Genomic DNA, 7,536 nt, shown 5'->3' on the forward strand with positions numbered 1-7,536 from the left:
ACACTGAGGAGACTGGACCCCATGGAGGTACAACTTCAGGAGAGACAGAGACTGCAATTATGAACCAGAAGGAGATTTATGACACCTGGATGACCCCTACCTCTGCAGAGAAATTCCAAGGTCCCTTTGGTAGCCACCCTACCAACAAACTTACCTCGCTAGAAATCCTCACATGGGGTCAGATTGGAGGAACCTATAAAAGCCACCTTGAACAAGGAAAGGTGTACATTTGCTTCCTGAGCCCATGTGCCTCTTGTGCCCACATGTGAGCTCATGTGGCGTCCAAGCACATGTGTTTTCTGCATCGCCCCTCTTGAGATGTGTGCTTTGGAGAAGACAGTGTTCTCCATTGAGCGTGTTATTCTCTCTATCTCTCCCTCCTTCCCCTTCCTACAAACCTCCAAATAAAATCTGTTTTTACTTCACTGCTTATCTACTCCTGAAAGTCCTTTTCAAGAGGAAGATGAGCCTGTAAGCCCTGGGTAAGGCAGAGGCCTGACTCTCCTTTCCTGCAAAGAGCAAATACTGGCCCCCGACCTGAGTCCTACTCTTCCCAGCAGATCCCAGGGTGACAGAAGCAAATTGGGAGAAAGTTACCCTCTCTCTCCTCTCTTCCTCATGTAAGCCATCCATGGGAGTCCACTGACTTCAATTATTCCCACTTCAAGTAGTTTTCATGCTGCTATTGATAATAGCATTCCACTTTCCTGATCTTACCGAATGAGAATGTGCCATCTATTATCTGTATTAAGACAATGATGACTTTTTGAGTAATGTGCAAGTGATTCTTATTTTATGAGTATTTTTATTTAAAAATTTTTTTAATTAAGTTTTTTCTTTTTTCTTTTTGGGTCACACCCAGTGATGCACAGGGGTTACTCCTGGCTCTGTACTCAGGAATTACCCCTGGAAGTGCTCAGGGGACCATATGGGATGCTGGGAATCGAACTCGGGTCGGCCGTGTGCAAGGCAAATGCCCTACTCGCTCTGCTATTGCTCCAGCCCCTAAATCATTTTTTTATTGAATCACAGTGATAAACACATTTACAAAGTTGTTCATGATTGTTCAAGAATACCAGTATACTTTTCTCACCGCCAATTGTTTCATTTCCCGCCCCCCTCTGCCCCATCCCATCAACTACCACTATGGCAGCCACTTTCTCTCTCTCTCTCTCTCTCTCTCTCTCTCTCTCTCTCTCTCTCTCTCTCTCTCTCTCTCTCTCTCTCCACTCCCAGCCTTCTGGTTTACAACACAGATAATGAAACATTGTCAGGTATAAACTTTTACTTTCAACACTTAGTTCCTGTCCAAAATGATCATTTTCAACTGTTATTGTCATGTTGCTCCCTTCTCTATCCTAACCTTCCTTTGGAGCTTCCCTCCACTCCCTTGCCCCCCACTCTTGAGGAAAGCTCTCAACTGTTGACCAGTCCTCCTGGCCCCTGTTTACCCTTGCCTTGGATATTAGTCTCATACTGTACATATTTTATATCCCACAAATGAATGCAGTCATTCTATACCTGTCCCTCTCCTTATGACTCATTTCACTCTATGAGTGTTTCTAGACAGACAGTTGGCTTTGCTATTGAACCTCTTGTCTCGATGCCTTAACCAGAGTCCCAACATTCATAAGGATGTTCCCCACCCCACCCCCCAGACCCCATTCCCACCCCCATGTGGTAGATACCTACAGTGCTTTAAGAGGAACAAAGCTAATACACAAAGACAGTATTAAGAGCTGAGGTTGGGGCTTTCTGTCTCCTAACGACCTACTTTTAATATAACTTTCTCTATTCTATGCTCTCCAATTAAATAAATGAAAATGTTCTTGTTTTTACTAAACTGATTTGTCTTAGATTTTCTGTTACAGTGATGACTTCTGAGTAATAACATGATAGTGAAATGTTTGGTTGCTTGTGTAAAAATCAGAGCCTTAAGATTACTACATATGATAATGGAGGTACTAAGTAAATGTCAGCCTTATTTGAGGAGTCACGCTAAAGTTTTAGGGCTTAGGGTGCCTCTGACCACGTTATGCCCATAAAAATACCCTCCCTCCATGAAATGGATGAATCTAGGAAGTTCAAGGGTTTCCTTTCCACATTTAAGATATTTCTTTATCAAGTGAATAGTCATGATTTTGGGGGTAAAAGTTAATAATCTGGTTATATTATGAAAATGAGCAGATGTGTTTTTTGTCATTTTGAGAAAAATGGGAAAATTGACAGCTTAAGAGGCAGTTCACTAGGAAATTAACAAGATTTTATCATTTAATATGACTTTAAAAGCTAAAAAGTACTTTACAAACATTTCTTTGAATCAACTTTTGTTCATAAATATCTATCTGATCTGACACCCTCTTCTCCTAAAGACTATGATCCAAGAGGTCTTTTAACCCATTTTGGCACCCAGAGTGGCTTCTTATAGAAATGCATCTAGACTGTGAACTGAACTAAAATATCAGAAATCCCAAACCGTGAGAGCTCATAGAGTCTTCATTCTCAGCAATGAAAAGAAATTATTAAATGATGCCTTTTCAGCAGGCCTGATTGTTGGGGGAAAATTCCAAACAATAATAGTGAGTTCTCTACTGAAATATTGAATGTATTCAAAGTATAGAGAGAATAAAGTGAAGATCATTAGCTACTTAGGTGGGGGCTGGGTGTGAGGGGGCGCATATTGGGGTTCTTAGTGGTGGAATATGTGCACTGGTGAAGGGATAGGGGTTCAATCATTATATGACTGAGATTTAAACCTGAAAGCTTTGTATTTTTTTTTTCACGGTGATTCAATAAAATAAAATAAAATAATCTATTTGATCTAAATGTTATTAGGTATGTTCATTTTATTCATCTAAGGAAGAAAATATAAGAAATATGTCATTGGCATATCAAACTTTTGTACTGGGAGAAGGAAAGATGGAGAGGTATTTTATTATTGAGAATCATATTTTATGGTTGAGAGTGCTGTACATGTAATTTTAAATTAGTTTGTAGCACTGTTGTCCTGTTGTTCATCGATTTGCTCGAACGGGCACCAGTAACGTCTCCATTGTGAGACTTGTTACTGTTTTTGGCATATCGAATATGCCATGGTAGCTTGCCAGGCTCTGCCGTGTGTGTGGTATACTCTCGGTAGCTTGTGGGGCTGTCCCAGAGGAACGGAGGAATTGAACCACTTCGGCCGTATGAAAGGCAAATGCCCTACCCGCTGTGCTATCGCTCCAGTCCTAATAATTACAGTGTGAGTGAATCCTCAAATTTGAAATTAGTTGATGGTAATTTCCTCAGGATTTTTATTGAGGATTTTATCCTTTATCCAATCATTCTACAGTAGGCATCACCCAACAGATTGACACACAGTTATGCACATAATGCAATGATATATATGACTTTCATCTATTTTTCATTAGGCTGTAATTTGCTATTTTTGAAATTTATTATTTTATAAGCACATTTAAGAAACAAGAGAAACATATTTCCCATGACTCTTTTTGGTTTTGGGGTCAGATCTGGTGGTACTCAGGGCTTACTCATAGTTCTGTGCTCAGGGATTACCCCTAGTGGTGCTCTGGGACTAGATATAGTTCTGGGAATTGAACCCAGTTCCATGACCCTCTTTAGGAGCTTATTAAATCTCTTAGTTTTATTTTACAATTTAACAACATAACTTTAGAGAATATTTTTATCTTCAGATAATTTTTTCTTCAGAGAAGCATATTGAACCTTTGTTTTTATGGTTGTTCCTGCTGTGTTTTAACTGATTTCTTTAAATCAGAGTGATAGAGTGATCTGATAAAGATTACATATCTGATAGTACTCAGTGTAGGAGTTGAGATCTTAGAAAGACTTGAGTTTGTAGGAGTATAAAGCTTAACTTTCCTCAAGGTCGTTTTCCTCAAGAGAGAAAAGTGATTCATTAGAGTAGTCTAATTTTTTCCTCTGGTAATTAGGTATTTAATCTTTCTGCCATACTAGTGTTATTAAAATATTTATATATTTTATGAAGGACTGAAATCCAACCATGAACAACTTTCTAACTGTGATCCAGTTTTTAAAATAAAACCCAATAAAAAAGGGAAAACTGAAAAAAACATATTAAACATTTGAACCTGCAAAAAAATTACAAAAAGTTTTAAAAATACGTTTTATGTTTTTAAATTATTCACAAGCTTAATTTTTTCTTGTTGGAAAAACATAACTTTTATGTTCTCCTTGATAATTCAATAATATTTTAATTCTTATTACTTGTTAGGCAAAGTTATTTTGATGAGAAAGTTTATTTGGTATATAGGCCTCTAACTTATATGTTGCTTTATTGGAAGCAAGTGACATATTTTCTGGCACCTTAAATTCAAGTAACAATGTTTCAGTGATAGATATGTTGAGAACATATTAAATTTATTTAATTCATACACAGGCAGATTATATCAGGGGTCCCCATGACAGCTACCCAAATTTGGTGCTCCACTAGGAAGATTCACAAAGTTTAGCATTTGGTCATATCCATAGCTATGGTTTATCAGCACCAAAGGTTACAAAGCAAAACTGGCAAAGGAAAGGAACTCAAGGTAAAGCGTGAAGATCAGTTACAAATATTCTGAGCCCTCCTCTAGCAGAGTTTCACAGGATACAACTAATTTTGCTAGTAAAGAGCTATTAGTACACTCTCAGTATGAAATATCAGCTAGAATCACTACCTGTGCCTAAGAGGGTGGAAGCGGCTTTTTGTTTTTGCTTTTTGGGCCATGCCGGGGACTGGACACTCCAGTTGAAGTGCTTCAGTTGAACTGCTGCAGGGAGAGACAGGGCTTGCCCATATGGTATAGATCTCAGATCCCCACATGCAAACCCTGAGCTCCAACCTTTTCACCTATTTCTTCAGCTCCTAGCTGGCCAGAGGTTTTTGTTTGTTTTTTGTTTTCTTTTTGGGTCACACCAGGCAATGCACAGAGGTTACTCCTGGTTTTGCACTCAGCCCCAGAGATGTATTTTTTAGACAACCACATTTTTTCTTGTGACTGATTATGTTTTCAAACTCTTAGTCCCTTTATTTTTTCCAAACACTTACTCTTTCTCACCTCAGCGTAAGAAAAGGTGGGGTTGGGAAATTGGAGAAACAAGGAGTGAAAATTTTATCCTGCCAATACTCTTAAGAATTAAGGGTTTAGGGTTAGAGTACAAGGGTTAGGCACTGGACTTACATATGGCTGACCCTAGTTCAGTCTTTGACACTGTATATGGCCCTCTCTCTCACCCTCACCAAAAATGACCCCTTGAGTACAGAGTCAGAAATAAACCTTAAACACTGCCAAGTGTAACTCACCCTCTCCCCCCCAAAAATATAAAAAAATAAAATGAAGAAAAAAATCTTGGTTAGTACATATTCTTTTGACTCCTACTTAAAAAGATTGTTAAACTATTTAAATAGATTGTTATCTAATCTGAGTGCATAAAAGTGTATCTATGAAATTATTGCCTGAATGTAAAGCTAGAGGAATTGTGTGGATGAATTCAAAGTCCCGGACATGAAATATGAATTTTGCTCCTATTTGTGTCACAAAATCACTTTGAGATCATAGGCAGGCATTTAGCCCACCTGTGTTTTAGTTTGGGCTGTGTCCTTGCTGAGGCATTCAAATAACTGATCAAGAACTTTCAGTGATATGAGAAAATGTTCGCATCAGTATGACTGAGTGGAAAAAACAGGTTACTGGCTTGATAAAGAAACTTGCTGATTGTCATTTGATTAGTAATTGCTCAACGGAGACTCAGCTCTATTTGATTTCAAAGTTCATGATCTTAATCACTATATATCTTAATCCCTGTGGTGCAAACCAGAGTTTTTCATTTTAAGTAACACTTAATCACTGAGTTTTTGAAACCTGGTAAAATATTGGAGAGCAGAGAAGTTGTTTTTGCTACCATTTTTTATTCTCTATTGTCATATGGCTCATATCTTTAAGAATTCTATGCCTTCAAGTACCTGATTGTGCTGTCTTGAACAAGTTAATTCACTAGAAGGAAAGCTTGAGAAGGGGAAGAGGGAAATAAATATAGTTTGAAGTGTGGCAAAAGGGAAGATGGAATTGCTAACTTAAAAGAAAAAAAATGCATGTTGTTTAATCTTTTTCCTGTTTGTATTCTTCTCTTCCTCTTCCTGGACAGTTTTGCATTGTGGTAGGAAATTCTAAGCACATAGAACATTTCTTTTCTCCAAAACACAATCTAAGTGAATATGAATTACCCTCTTTAGGGCAGAAATTCATTTTTGGTTATGTCTTTTCCAGATACGTTGCAAAAACCAAGGGTGTTTGTAATTTGCTTCAGATGGTCAGTAGATCTTTAAAAAGGAAGGCAATAGCAGTAAGCACTGAATTATGATAGAGTGATGCCCCTGCAAGCTATCCATGTCTTGATTTCCTTACAAGGTAAGAGGGCTTTGTAGATATAATTAAGTCAAAGATTTGAGATGAGGAGATTGTATTACATTGTTGGTGTGTTTTAATATAATCACTGGGGTTACTATTAAGAGGGAGGGTTATGGTCTCAGACAGAAACTGACAATAGAATAGAGATGAGAAAGATGCAATCACAAGCCGAGGAAGGTAGAGGCTTCAGAAAGTTGGAAAAGACAGTTAACAGACTTACTGTTCAAGCTGGTGTACTTCCATGAACATTTATCTCACTTGCTTGTGTTGCTGTTTCTTTGCTAACCCATTTCCATTCTGGAGAAGTCTGTGTTCTCCCTTGAACACGTACTTCTCCCTTTTTCTCACCTCATATCTTTCCAAATAAGTTTCAATAAAAACTACCTTGCTTCACCAAAAAGAAAAAAAAGACAGCTAACAGGTTCTCTCTACATGTACGGAATGGGCACAACTTTGTTAATATTTGATTTTAGCCCCACTAGGTCTATTTTATACTTCTGGCCTTTATAGTATTCAGATAAATGGGCTATTATGATGTTTATAGATCTGCAGGCATTTAATCAGCAATTTCCCACAAGAAGTTTCAAGGGAAAATTTGTTATTGAGGTTATATACCTCTTCTCTCTGGAGAAAACTTCTAAAAGATTCTGTGACTGCAAAATTTAAGGGGATGGGCCACCCCTAAAAGTAAATATCCTGTTTTACTTTTTAATTCAGTCACAGACAAATCAGTTGATTTGGGGCAAGTTCAATGCCTTACTGTCAAGTTCATCTGTGTAGAGCAGAAGTGAGAAGAGGACCAATGAGCTGAAAGATAACTCAATCAATCTGCTTCCTCTGTCTTTGCTTCAGCGCTTCGTACAGGAAATCCATTGCTGTGTCAAGTTCCAGAGAAGTGTCTTCTGTTCCAAGTTACTAATCAGGCGAAAATACATACAGTTAAAAGAAGGTACTAGGAGGAAAGAAGTGTCTAACAGCTGATAGACTAAGAGGATCCAGCACGAACAAGTCGAACCAGAGAAGTCAAACCTCATTATGTCCCCAGCTCCTTTTATATCAGTGTGGAGGGAGCGCTGAGTGAGGAGCAGAAGACAAGACCACAGCA

The sequence above is a fragment of the Sorex araneus genome, chromosome 2 (genome assembly GCF_027595985.1).
Source record: "Sorex araneus isolate mSorAra2 chromosome 2, mSorAra2.pri, whole genome shotgun sequence".
Lineage (NCBI taxonomy): Eukaryota > Metazoa > Chordata > Mammalia > Eulipotyphla > Soricidae > Sorex > Sorex araneus.